At 48.7% G+C, this 14,002-nt stretch overlaps 1 pseudogene across 1 annotated transcript; it reads left to right on the plus strand.

Moving 5' to 3' along the window:
• The first annotated feature begins 4,265 nt into the window (after positions 1 to 4,265).
• Positions 4,266 to 4,893, plus strand: LOC308421327 (mitochondrial import inner membrane translocase subunit Tim23-like; annotated as a pseudogene). The gene has a single exon. The product of its transcript is annotated as a mitochondrial import inner membrane translocase subunit Tim23-like (transcript).
• Positions 4,894 to 14,002: the final 9,109 nt, after the last annotated feature.

A 14,002-nucleotide genomic window follows, 5' to 3' on the forward strand; every position in this document is an offset into this window, starting at 1 on the left:
CAACTTTCTACCAGTAGACGAGGCCGCCTTCCTGCAGCCCCTCCTTCTCCAGCCCCCTCCCTTTAAAGCAGCATCCCCATGCCCCACGCCACTCCTCTGCCCAAGGATTTGTCTTAGGATGCAGATCCAGGAGCAGTGACAACACAGGTCTCCCCTCTCCATCAGCAGCCTGCCTGGGCCCAGCTGTGGTCACAAGAAGGCTGAGGACATCAAATCCAAAGAGCTAGTTTACTCTTCCTTGCCTGTTTCTGTTCCCGTCTTTCCTCTTCCAAGACTGCAGAGCCCAACATGCTTGGGTCAAAGTTGGATACCTAGGGTGGGGCTGGCTTCTCTTGTGGGAGGGGGTAGGTCACGATTAGCAGCCACACAGCCATCTTCTCCCTTACCATGTGACATCGCAGGAGGTAAAAAGCAAGACCCTTGAGCCACTTCTGCCTGCTGCCTACTTAGTCCTCACAACAGTCAGCAGAGGAGGACGCATTAGCCACTTTGCTTGTGCAGGGTTAACAGATGACGAGTCATGCCTGAAGCAATGAGGGTGTATTTTGGCTCATGGTTTGAGATGAGACAGTCCTCAAAGGCTAGGAAGGCACGGTGGCAAGGACAGGCAGCAGCTGGTCCCTTGGCAGCTCACTTCCTCCTTTTTATTCAGCCTGGGATCCATGGAACAGTGTCATTCACATTCATAATAAGCCTTAGCTTCGCAGCTAAGAATCTCTGGAAATGTCCTCATAGACACGTAGACGCGCGTTTCCATGGTGATTCAAAATCTGGTCAAGTTGACAATAAAGATTAATCACCATGACTCCCAAGGACAGAGAGAAGGTTCAAAAAGGGAAACAAACAGAGCCAGCCCGATGGCTCAGTGGGCAAAGACACTTGCTGCCCAATCAAACTTCAGCGATCCCTGAGACCTACCTACATAGTGGAAGGGAGAGAACCGACTCCCACATGCTGACCTCTGGTCTCCATATGAAAGCCAGGTAATGTTCACCCAATCCCCCCTCCCACGTAAGTAATAAAGGTAATTACAACAAATCACCCAATCCCTGCCTCCCACATAAGTAATAAAGGTAATTACAGCAGATCTTAAAAGGAAGAGAAACAATGCCAGGATGTTGAGAATGGAACCTACAGGAGCAGAGTAGGGGGTGTGGAGAGCAAAGAAAGCTGCGATCACCAAACCAACATGAGCTCCTGACTCGCCCACAGAACCATGTCTGGACAGGAAGTACTAGGTCTTGAGGAAGCTTGATCCCCAAACAGGAGGACTGGCTGAAAATTCCATATATAGCCGTTAGGCTTCCTGAGTATAGTACTCCGCCTGCTTACCCCAGCCAATACCCCCAGCCTGTCCTGCAATCTAGGTATCCTTCCTGGAAGAGGTAAAGCTTCCTCTCCTGAGGACTGCATGAGAGAGGGAAAAAGCTGTCTAGGCAGAGATGTGGGGCTGTGGAGAGAGGCCATGAGGATTCTTAGGTGAGGTCTTTTTTTATCTCTGCTCCAGGAAGCCAAGCAGGCAGCAGGGTTTATATTCGGGACAGGAAATGACAAGACCTGGAAAAAAGATCTCCCAGTATCGGAGAGTGCTCCAGAGAATGCTACACAGTGTAGAGTGGACACGCCCACCTGTGAGCCCCAGAGAATGCTTCCTAGAATCTACAATGGACACGCCCACCTGTGAGCCCCAGAAAATGCTTCCTAGAATCTACAATGGACACGCCCACCTGTGAGCCCCAGAGAATGCTTCCTAGAATCTACAATGGACACGCCCACCTGTGAGCCCCAGAGAATGCTTCCTAAAATCTACAATGGACACGCCCACCTGTGAGCCCCAGAAAATGCTTCCTAGAATCTACAATGGACACGCCCACCTGTGAGCCCCAGAAAATGCTTCCTAGAATCTACAATGGACACGCCCACCTGTGAGCCCAAGAGAATGCTTCCTAAAATCTACAATGGACACGCCCACCTGTGAGCCCCAGAAAATGCTTCCTAGAATCTACAATGGACACGCCCACCTGTGAGCCCCAGAGAATGCTTCCTAGAATCTGCAATGGACACGCCCACCTGTGAGTATTGCTTTTTCCGGTGGTTTCCGGGCTGTCTACCTGGCTCTTGACCCTGAGTAGAGCGGTAAGGGAGCATGGGAAACCCAAGAAAGACCAAGAAGACAAAAGCAGAGAAAATAGATGCTGCAAAGTATAGAGAATTTTTTTTGTGTGTATGACAGGGTCTCTCTGCATAAGTCTTGTTTTTCTGGAACTCACTTTGGAGACCAGGCTGGCCTTGAGCTCAGAGATCTGCCTGCCTCTGCCTCCTGAGTGCTGGGATTACAGATATGCACCATCACTGCCCATTGGTTAATGTACAGCTAAAACATGAAATTTGCCATGATAACTGTGGGTGAGTGGGCAGCTCAGTAGTATTAAGAATATTTCCATTTCTGTGCAATGAACCTTTTCATCTCAAGGATAGTAATTAAAATCATTCTATAATTAATCTCTTACTGGGAAGAGATAAGAGAAAAATCTGCATCTACAAAAATATAGAAAATGCGCTAAAAATAGGAAGAGGCAGATCCAAAACGTGGGAAGTTAAACACATAACAGCAAAACTAAAAAAAAAAAAAAAAAAAAAAAAGTTGAAACATACAGTCAAGGAATGCTAGGCAGATGAAAAAAAAGAAGCCAGGAGATTAAATATAAAAATCTTAGAAAAACAGAAGTTGCAAAATCCTTAGATCTGGGAAGAGAAAGGACAAAAGAAAGACACACAACTGACTTCAGGAAGACTTCCAGAAGAGGTCATCCAAGTCATGGGTCACTCAGGATCCGACCAGTGGACGCAAGGCAGAACTGGCTGGGGAGATGGAGTCCTCAGGCAACCAACAGGTGAGTGGGAAGCAGGTTTCATGGAGCAGCTCATTTAACTGGAGAAAAACAAAAGCTATTTAGAACTTTGGGGATGGGCTGGAGAGATGGCTCAGCAGTTAAGAGCACTGACTGCTCTTCCAGAGGTCCTGAGTTCAATTCCCAGCAACCACATGGGGCTCCGATGCCCTCTTCTGGTGTGTCTGAAGACAGTGACAGTGTACCCACTTACATGAAATGAATGAAACTTCGGGGAGTGGGTATGGAATGAGGGTATATCATTGGTCCAGGTCAGGGTGCTGGGGACACCTCATTTGCATGAGGAGGAATTCCAGGTGCTGCTGGACATGGATGTATAACGGAGAAAGTTTAACCTGACTACCAGGCTGCAAAGGTAGCCCAGGTCTATGTGTGCTGTGACGTGCAGGCCAGGGGCAGGGAGGGGTGGTGGTGTTCCTGTGCCTGGCCTGCCCATAACCCGAAGAGATTTCCAGGGTTTGGACACGCCTCGACCCCACTCTTGTTCCAAGCCTGCTCCTCATCCCCAGCCCCAGGAAGGGCAAAGACAACCACAAGGGATGAAAACTGTCAGAAGAGAAGTCAGATCTTTCTATCAAAACAGACTAGAACACCTTCTGCCTCCAGAAAACAAGCTCCAATCCAGAATTCAGTTTGCAACCAAACTACTTAGAGTGAGAGGTTGGTGGAGATGCCTGGCCCACCAGGCCCAGAAATGCTTATTTCAAGAAGCTCTGAGAGGCTGTGCTCAGCTTAGGCAAGGGTGGGAATGTAAGTCCCCAAGCGACGGAGGTCAGCAGCGAAGAGCAGGCCCTGTGAGACTGGTGTCCTGATGCCAGGGGTGGGACCAAATAGAAAGGGCTTTGGAACACCTGGGCAGAGTTTACAGGATGGTGGAAAACCCTAAGGGGGCATTAGTGAGGGATTTAAAGAAAAGCATACACCACAGAGATCACTGCAATACACAGAAGCAAACAAACACATGTTAACCAAAATGTCAGTATGCACCTTTAATCCCAGCACTCAGGAGGCAGAGGAAGACAGAATTCTGTGAGTTCAAGGCCATCCTGGTTGCTATAGTGAGTTCCAGCACAGCCAGAAATATGTAGAGAGACTCTGTGTCAAAACACACACACACACACATGTTCATGCACATGCTCACAAAGGTTTGTCTCATCAAAACCTGGAGATTAGAATATGAGAGAAAACCTCTTCTACTGTGAAAGGTCAATGAAAAATCATGAAAATTGCATATAAGAACGCTCAGGGCAGTAGCAACTCGCTGTTCCCGCTGTTGCTGTGGGGGCCACGGCTGAGCACACGACCCCAGCCTGAGGTGGTGGTAGGAAGCCCACCGATGTTTGCTGCGACTTCATGGAGGGTGGCGGAGGAAGTGGCAACAAATCCACTGGCGGGTTACTTGGCTTCTTCGGAGCCGGAGGAACGGGTTACTTGAACACCAATTTGGCCGGCGTCCAGCTGACTGGTATGAACCCCCGTCTCCTTATTTAAATATGGATTCACGATATCTAGTTCAGGATACGGATGAATTTATTTTGCCAACTGGAGCTAATAAAACCCGAGGCAGATTTGAACTAGCTTTCTTTACCATTGGAGGATGTTTCATGACAAGGGCTGCATTCAGGGTAATGGACGCTCTTCGTTTAGGATTGAAGGAAACCCAGAGCATGGCCTGGTCCAAACCAAGAAATGTGCAGATTTTGAGTATGGCGACCAGGCAAGGGGCACTTGGGGCTGATACTCTAAGTTCCCTGGCTTTGCTCTATAGTGCTTTTTGTGTTATCATTGAAAAAAACACGGGGTGCAGAAGATGACCTCAACACAGCAGCAGCTGGAACCGTGACAGGAATGTCGGATAAATGCACAGGTGGTCTTGGAGGAATAGCACGAGAGTCTGGCAGGACTGACACTCACCAGTCTCTATGTGCTGTGTAATAACTGGGAACACATGAAAGGTTGCCTCCTCCAACAGTCACTCTGAACTTTGCCACCTCAGGAATGGGGGACACTTCCTAGTCATCCAGATCAATTAATAAGTCTGGAGTTGCTTTCTCTCTTGTACTTACAATTACTTTGAACAACTGGAGACTGATTTGCTGTGACAAAGACCATGGATGCTTAGGCTGGGCTGCACGGCTGGCCCTCGGTGAGTGGAAGCCAAACCCTCTGTGGCTCACGGAGCACGTGTTCTCTTCTCTGGAGATCATCCTGCACCTCCTACACCCAAACTGGAAAACCATTTACTCTCCAGATTCAGGCTGCACTTTTATTACCCTTCAAAAATCTAAAACTTAATATTGCCCTGTTTTCTTAAAAATAAAGGGTGAAACAGAACCAAAAAAAAAAAAAAAGAGAGAGAGAATGCTCAGGAGTCTAGATGCTCCATGATCAACGGGGGCAGACGAGCCAGGGAGGAATTCGTCTTCGGCAGCCAGTGGGCCTTGAGGGGCAGGGCTGGGGTGTAGACAGAACTGGAAAATGCTGGCTTTTATCATAAATGCTTTTTAAAAAATACTTTTTATTAATTTTTGTGAGTTTCCCATCATGCACCCTGGTCCTGCTCATCTCCCCATCCCCTGCTATCCACCCTTCACCCTTACAACCTCATCCTCCAAATAAAAAACACACAAACCAACAAAAATAAACAAAACACAGCGTGGGAAACATCTCATCATGGAGGCTGTAGTGTGTCACAGTGTGTCCCTACAGTGTACCCCTCTGTCCACACATCTTTACTTGCAAATGTCTTTTCCAATGAGTCATTGGTCTGGTTCGAGGTCTCTGGCTTCTGTGACGCCATCAGTACTGGGTCCTCACCAGGACTCCTCCTGGTTATCCTGTTGTTGCCCTGTGTCACGGAGATCCTTCAGCTTTGGATCAGCGGGACCGGCCCTTTAATGCACCCCGCCGACTGTCCACAGATGACAGAGATTTTGGGGTGGACCAAATCTTCCTCTCTCACAGCGCCCACCCAGGCTGACTCACCCCTACCTTCCCCATCAAGGCCAGCTCCACTGTGTTGTCGGCTGAGGTACAGGGCCTGCTCCCTCAAATGTTACAACCAGTATAGGAGCAGAACTAGCCTCCCCCTCCCACCCTCGTGTCCTTGAGACCAGCTCTCCTGACTACCTTTCTTTTCTTTCTTTGTTTTCTCTTTTTAAGGATTATTTTATGTGTGAGTGCTTTATGTACACCTGCGTGCCAGAAGAGGGCATCAGATCCCATTATAGATGGGTGTAAGACCCCACGTGATTGCTGGGGATTGAACTCAAGACCTCTGGAAGAGCAGACAGTGCTCATAACCGCTCATCCATCTCTCCAGCCCCTCTGCCGACCTTTCTTGTTTGTTTGTTTAATTAGAGCCGTCTCTTCTTTCTCTAGCCATGTTCCTGCTTGGTGAAGCTCCGCTCACATCCACCCCACATCACCCAGGACTTCTCTCTAGACATTAAGGACTTTCTGCCAAGTTCTCCTCTGTAAACTGCCTCCCCCCAGCTTCTTCGATACCAAACATCCCAGTGGAGGTTGGGAAGAGTCTGTTTCTGTCTCTCATGTGTTGGAGGCCATGTCGGGCTTCATTACTGAATAATGTACATTGTTTCAGAACCTTCCACCAGGTTCCCCGGCCACTTCTCTGCTTTCTTACCAACCTTTCCTCCCCACAACCCCTATAATTCCTGAAGCCCTGTGAGACTTGCCTTTGGTTTCTGCTGGTCACTGCTTCAAGGTCCCAGTGATCCATGCACCAAGGTCCCCACCATGAATAGACTAGAACTCCTGGTTCTCTCCACCCCCTCCTCCATCCGGGCCCCAAGGTTCCAGCCTAATCACAACACCTGGCCTGGGGCTATGAGTAATCGATCTCACATCCACCCACACAAGGCAAAGTCCAGGTGGCTATTCAACTCTATTCTGGGCCTTTCTCTCTCAAGGCCCTTGTTGCTCATCTCTGCTGAGTTCGGCATCCCTCTATGATTAAAAAATTACTGAAGAGCCAGCTGCGTCCTTGCACGGATGGGCAACAGAGCAGGTGGTTGGAGGAGGGCACAGGGAGGGAACAAAGGGAAGGAACAAAGGGAGGGCACGCAGGGAGGAAGCCGAGTACATTTTCTGTCTTTCTTCTGTGTATCCATTTGCTATTTGTAAACAGAAAGAGGGCTACCCTGGATGAGTCCCCTCTCCAACACTAAGTTCCCTGGGCAGGTGTCATATGACATGCTGCCAGTCAAGAGTGAATCTATGTCCCTTTGAAAACCACAAAGCAGACTTGTCCTTCCCACCCTCCATTTCAGTGCCCCCAGCCTACCACAGCCCCCATCTAAACATCAGTCTCTTATTATCACAGAGGTAGATAGGATTAGAACCAGGTTAAGACCAGTTCTTGACATCACTGTCTCTGGAGAGATTCCCTGGCTGTCAAAGCCTGAACCCTAGTCCTCTTACTGATCAAGGCCTCCAAACACAGAGGGGAAGGCTGGGCTCAGCTAGATTTATGCTTCTCACATCCAGTCTGCCTCACGGGCAGAGAGTGGGTCAACAAAATCCTCTCCTCTGCCCCTGATCTGCGACACTGCCTTGACCTTGACCTTGAGGTGACGTGATACAGCTTGGTCCTAGAAATGGCATCATGGGGAGTTCCTATGAGAAGAATTAGACCCCTGTACTAAGGGCCTGGGAGATGGCCTGATTAGTGTCTTGAACATGGTCTGTCCCATGACCCAGGATGCCAGAATGTCCAAGGCAAAGAGGGCCTGTCTGAACTAGCCCCTCCCCAACAGTGGAAATGACAGAAGCCAATGGGCTGAGTCGAGACAGAAAGAATCAACTGGATCCCTGGAAGGCTGTTGGTCACCTCATTCTCTCTCACCTGGGAAGCCTCGTAGGTTCTACTCAGCAGCCTCGGTGTGACTATCGAGGGTCCCAGGATACCCACGTGGCTCCAGGCATCCATGTTCCTTCACTCGGAACCAAGGCTGCTGTTCTTCTCTGGCCTCTACCTTGTTGGGCTACACAAGAGCACCTGGCCCGGCTTTCCTTTCTGCAAGGGCTCCGGGTCACCCCGGAGCGTCTCCCTTGCAGCTTCTCAAGAGGTTTTGATGGTCATCTAGACCAGTATGCTTAGGGGTAGTCCCCAGTGTCCAGTCCAGAGGGCGATCATGTTCAGACAGATGCTGGAGACAGAAGGAGTAAAAAGGACATTGTCTGGCTGGAAAGACATTGTCTGGCTCAGCGCTTAAGAGCACTTCCTACTCTTGCAGCAGACCTAGGTTCAGTTCCCAGTGAAATTACACCTCACAACCCTGTGTAATTTCAGTTCCTGGAGATCCAAAGCCCTCTTCTGGCCTCTGGCACTGTATGCATGTGGTGTACATAGTTACATGCAGGCAAAGCACCCGTACACATAGATTGATTTTTTTTCCCATTTAAAAGATAAATAAAAGACGTTGGCATGGCTGGGCTGCTTTCCCACTTGGCAGCTGATCTTGCTCTGCGGCTCCTTCTCTTCCACAGCTAGGAGTGAGCACGTGTTGCTCGCTGTCTCCCTCCTGCTGGAATTACTCACACTTCCATTCACAGCAGCATATGCTGGTCCCAGGGCCAAACAGTGGAGGTGTGCTGCACACACTGGCACGAGGCGAGCATGAATTCCAGGAATGAGGCTGTGTTGGGGAGACGATGCTGAATCCACCGAGGCCCAGGTCTGCTGCCTTCAGTGGAGCCCTGGCCCTGCCTTCGCTTCAGAGGAGCCCATGTCTCACCCTAACATATATGTTGGCTTTGGCATCGCTCTCTCTGGCCAGGCTGAACCTGCTGGGATGACTTACACTACTCATATTGTATCAAATGGCTCTGTAGGCGTGCCCCCGTGTTTTCTATTGCTGATCGCTATGCCAGCAGCGCCGAGTACTGACAGGATATTTGGTGCTGTCATTTCTATGGCCCATTACCTGCTTTCTCTGTGTTAATGCGTAAACTGCATAGATGCCTCTGCACCTTTATTATGAAGCTGCCAGCGGGTCCCTGGAAATCCCCACAATAGAAGCCTGGCATCCATCTCTTTTGACTCCATTGGCTTTGCCCGCACATCCTAACACCCATAGCCACAGGGGAAAGTTACAAGGTAGAACCTTCAGCTTGCCCTCCCTGTCTCCCACATGCCCTTCTCCTTTCACCCCGACCCCTGCCACTCTCTACAGCCTCAGGATCCTCATCTGGACAGGGGTGAGCTGGACGTGCTTCATGAGGCTGCTAAGGCGTTAAAGCCATCAAGGTGGCTGGTGGGGTCAATTCCCTGTCAATCTCCAGTCCCCATGATGTCTTTCCATTTGTTCTCTCCTCCTCATGTTGCTCCCTTTCCTCTAGGGCTTGGGAAGAGCAGAGGGAGAAAAAAAGGTAGATGAGACAACCACTCTCTGCAGCAATGGCAGCTAATAACCAGAATGGGGAAAAGACAGCATCAGTTTTAAGGTACTTCCTTGTATCAGCTATGGAGAGTGAGATTCGTGGGCAGGGCCTCACTACCTAGGTGACTGCACCCATTGTCTGTGAGTTAGGACACTGCTTGTCCTTCTGGGTCTTGGCTTCCTCTCTTGTCCCTGCGGCCACTGGTTCATTTGCCTCCCACGCTGACGTAGTAGACTCCAGGAGATGACCTTGGCCTCTAGCCCTGTTTCTCCTCTTGGACCCTTTCCACTCGTTCACGGTGTTGTTACTGAACTTGTAGGTCCTGCCTGTCATTTATCACTGACTTTGGCTTTCAACTCGAAGACTTCCCCCACCCTGATCCTTCTGCAATCCTCCTGAATGACATCACTAACCACGCAGATGGTGACCTGGCTGTACCCTGACCTCTTAAGTCTCTGAGTGGCTGATTGTGATAAGACATGCCAAGAGGAAATGCTGAAGCAGCAGAGGCAAAAGAGTCACAAGTTCAAGGCTTAAACAACACCTTTCAATGGGTGTTGGTTGTTGGGTGTAGAACTCTCTACTTCTTTGGGCGTCCTGTTCCCAAAAGCCTCATCTCTGTTCCTCTCGGCCATCACCTACAACCAAGTCCATACTTAGCACATGACACCGCTCCACCTTCATTCTAGCCAATGCTTCCTATTCCCCAACACCACTGCAGCCGTTCCCCTGCTCACTCTTCTCATCCGCTACGACATTCACCATGCTCCAGTTTGGCTTATCCTGTCCTAGCTCCACTTCCCTCCATAGGCACACATTCTCTAGTCAGCGAGATTGTCTGTTGAGTACAGCGACAGGCATCTGTAACTATAGCACTTGAGAAGCCATGACAGAAGGAAGGATCATGACTTTGAGGCCTGACTGGGGATACATACTAAGACTCAGTCTCAAACCTCTCTTTCTTCATTTCACTGAGACCCAACATTTCTTGGTTTCTTATCACAGGGTAAAGCCAGCCACGTGTTTGCTCTGTGCCTGTCTCTAAGCAGCTGGTAACTGTACATGATCTTTTCTCAGGGAGACAGAAACAAGCATTCGTTCACCCCATGCGATGGTTTATGTATTCTTGGCCTAGGAAGTGGCACCATTTAGTGGTTGTGGCCTTATTGGAGTAGGTGTGTCACTGTGGGTGTGGGCTTTAAGACCCTTGTCTAAACTGCCTAGAAGTGAGTATTCTGCTAGCAGCCTTCAGATGAAGATGTAGAACCCTCAGCTCCTCCTGTACCAGGCCTGCCTGGATGCTGCCATCTTTCTGCCTTGAAGATAGTGGACTGAACCTCTGAAACTGTTAGTCAGCCCCAATTATAAGAGTCAATTATAAGCCCCAGTCCTTATAAGAGTTGCTTTGGTTATGGTGTCTATTCACAACAGTAAAACCCTAACTAACACACCCCAGTTAAGTCACCAACAGGTCAAAGAATGATTCCGTTAAAGCACAGTCTAATGAACCAATGAATTTAGTTGACTTCCTTACAAAGTCTGACAATTCCAGTGCAGCCACACCATCAAAAGGTCTCACTGCAGTACAGAGCTTAATCCCTTCAGTTAATCTTCAATGGCCTGTACCTAGCACTTCCAGAGACCTCATAACTATGTGCAGCTTGAGCTGAGTCACTCTACATCTGGGAGGGAGGTCTAAGAAGGAGCAGCTGGAATCTCAGGTGAGGGTGATACCCCAGTCCCCTCTTCTGTGAAGGAATGTGAACAGGCTCAATCTTGAGGGTTCTTGCAAGTAGCCACAGCTTCTCTGATAAGATTTTAATGGCAACTGTGTTTACAGGACAGTGTTAGACATTAGGCACTAAGGGAATAGGAGCAGGGCAGACTGGTGAAGCCCTGGGTTCCAGCCACTAAACATCTTCAGCCTTGATAATTCTCTGATTTCCAAGGTCAGCTTCTTCCCTCCCCATAATCAAAGCCTTTGATGTTTTCCTCGTGCCCCCAGTCTCAGCCCATCCCCAGCATGAGGCAGAGTCTTCGCCTCCTGGTTGAAGAACATAAAAGCCTCTGGAGCAAGGATGTGCATCTGCTCCCAAAACCAAGCAAATCAACTTCTCCCACACAGCCTTCCTCCTGCTCCTGAGGAGGATAACTCACTTCCAGGGTCACCCATTTCTGTGTGGAGTAATAAGCCTTTCATCAAGGATGGGGGCTGAGATGCCTGTGACTGTTACTCCATCTCCTTCTTACCTTGGCCATTTGGAGTTACTGTTTGTGGTGGTGTACACCTTTGATCCCAGCACTTGGGAGGTCTCAGAGGCAGGTGAGTTCAAGGCCAACTGGTCTACCTGTGGAGTTTCAAGACAGCCAGGGTTACATAGGGAGACCTGGTCTCACAAAACTAAAATAAAAAAGAAAACATATGTATATATTTAACAGAATAATAGTAATTTTCATCAGTCTGCAATGCTGAAGTGGGTGGGGCACATTCACACCACTGCCCCTCCCATTTCAACCCATCTCAGTCTGACTAAGACTGCTCTGAATCATTAGAAGCCTCCACCAAAGGCTTGGGAGGGAGCTCAGTAAAAGCTTGACTGCTATTCAAGTGTTAGGAGATAAGTCTGATCTCCAAAACTTACATTTCAAAACAAAACAACAAACAAACAAAACAAAACCCAAACCAGGCACTGTAGCACAGAGCTGGAATTCCGATACCAAGGTGGCAGAGATCAGCACACATCTCCAAGTCTCTCTGGCCAGCTAGCCTACGTCATAAGTCTCAGACCAATGAAAGAGGTCTCTAAAAGCAAGGGGCACAGTGCCTTAAAGAACAATCCTGGGGCTGGAGAGATGGCTCAGCAGTTAACAGCACTGACTGCTCTTCCGGAGGACCTGAGTTCAGTTCCCAGCACCCTCACAGCAGCTCACAAGATCTGGCCTCCTCTCACAGACATGCTTACAGAAAAAAAAAAAAAAAAAAAAAAAAACACCAATGCATATAAAATTTAAAAAAATGTATTTTTAAAAAAAAAAAAAAATCAGGCGGCGGTGGTGCCTGCATTTAGTCCTGGCACTCAGGACACAGAATTGAGAATAAAGGTCAAATTGCTGAGTTCCAGGACAGCCAGGAATACACAATGAAACCCTGTCTTGACAAACCAAAGACTAGTTACCTATCTGGTCACTCCTGTGGCCTCCGCTGCACATTGCTCCTCTGGTCTATTGAAGCTGGTGTCCTGGTCTTGCTTTCTCCCGGGCTCATTTCAGCCACATCCAAGGCAAATGATGCATCAACTTTTGCCCAGTCATTTGCTATTGCCTCTGGGACTTCTCAAAGGAAGCCCACACCCAAGATGCCCTCAAACCCATGACCTTCCCCAACTTCCTTCCCTGCTCCCCATACTATCGGTTGTATCGCCCAGATTCCATTACTTACTCCCCCACTCTATGTCCTTGTACTAGTGGGCCTTGTAGATTTACTGTCCAAATTCCTTTCAAATCCTCTAACTTGCAAGCCCACCCACAAACAAGCCCCAGTGTTATATGATCTTCTTACTAGCATGGGCCATGCTACCCTAGATCCATCCCAGGTCCTCGCTAGTCCACAAAGCCAGGATATCTTTGCAAAATGTGTTGGTTACAGTGTCCCCTTCCTAACTGTCAGAGGCTCCTCACTGTTCTGCTTGGCATGGGTTTGGTGAAACTTAGATTGTCTGGCCCTCTACTCAGCCCGGTCACAGGCTTTGGGTTGCTGCTTAATCTATAGTTTGACTCTGACACATACCATCACTATGACTTTAGGCAAGTTACCTGAACCTGTCGTTATCTAATAATGGAACTATCCAAGACCTGAAGCATTGTGGCATTAAATATACCAGAGGCATTCACCTCAGAGTAAGGCATGTCTCCCCTGCCTCAGTCTGTCTGTCTGTCTGTCTGTCTGTCTGTCTGTCTGTCTCTCTCTCTCTCTCTCTCTCTCTCTCTCTCTCTCTCTCTCTCTCTCTCTCTCTCTGTGTGTGTGTGTGTGTGTGTATGTGTGTGTGTATGTGTCTCAACAATGGTTTTCTTCTGGGTCTTATGTCACCATGTCCTCTTTGTACATGTTTTCATTGAGTCTTGGTTTCTTTCCCTCTCTGACTATTTGTTGCTTGAGCAGACATCAGACCGCAGCTCAAGTGGAATTTCCTTGGGGAACCCTCTGGAAGTCCCTGACACATCATCAGCATAGCTGTATGTGTATTTTCCTGTTTTCATTCCCTGATTATTTGGGTCCTGACGTTTGGCTATCGTATACTCGGGTATCACAGTGGTCCTTTTTCTCAGGCTCCCCGATCTCCAAGCACACGTTATTTTTTATCAACTTTATAACTCTAGCATCTAAACCACACAGGATGGTGTATGCCATTGATCCTTGAACTTGGGAGGCTGAAGCAGGTAGATCTCTGCGAGTTTGAGGCCAGCCTGGTCTACAGAATAAGTTCAAGGATAGCCAGGACTACATAGTGAGACCTTGTCTAAATAAGCAAGCAAACAAGAATGAAACAAAAACCGCCAGCTGCCGATCAAGGACCTGATATATAACCAACACTAAGTGAATTCTGGAGGCGGGGGGGGGGTTGCTGACAGACTGACAGAGGAGAGAATCCTCTGAAGGTCTAGAGACACGAGTAATCAATGCTTGT

The sequence above is a fragment of the Micromys minutus genome (assembly GCF_963924665.1).
Source record: "Micromys minutus genome assembly, chromosome: 6".
In the NCBI taxonomy this organism is placed as follows: Eukaryota; Metazoa; Chordata; class Mammalia; order Rodentia; family Muridae; genus Micromys; species Micromys minutus.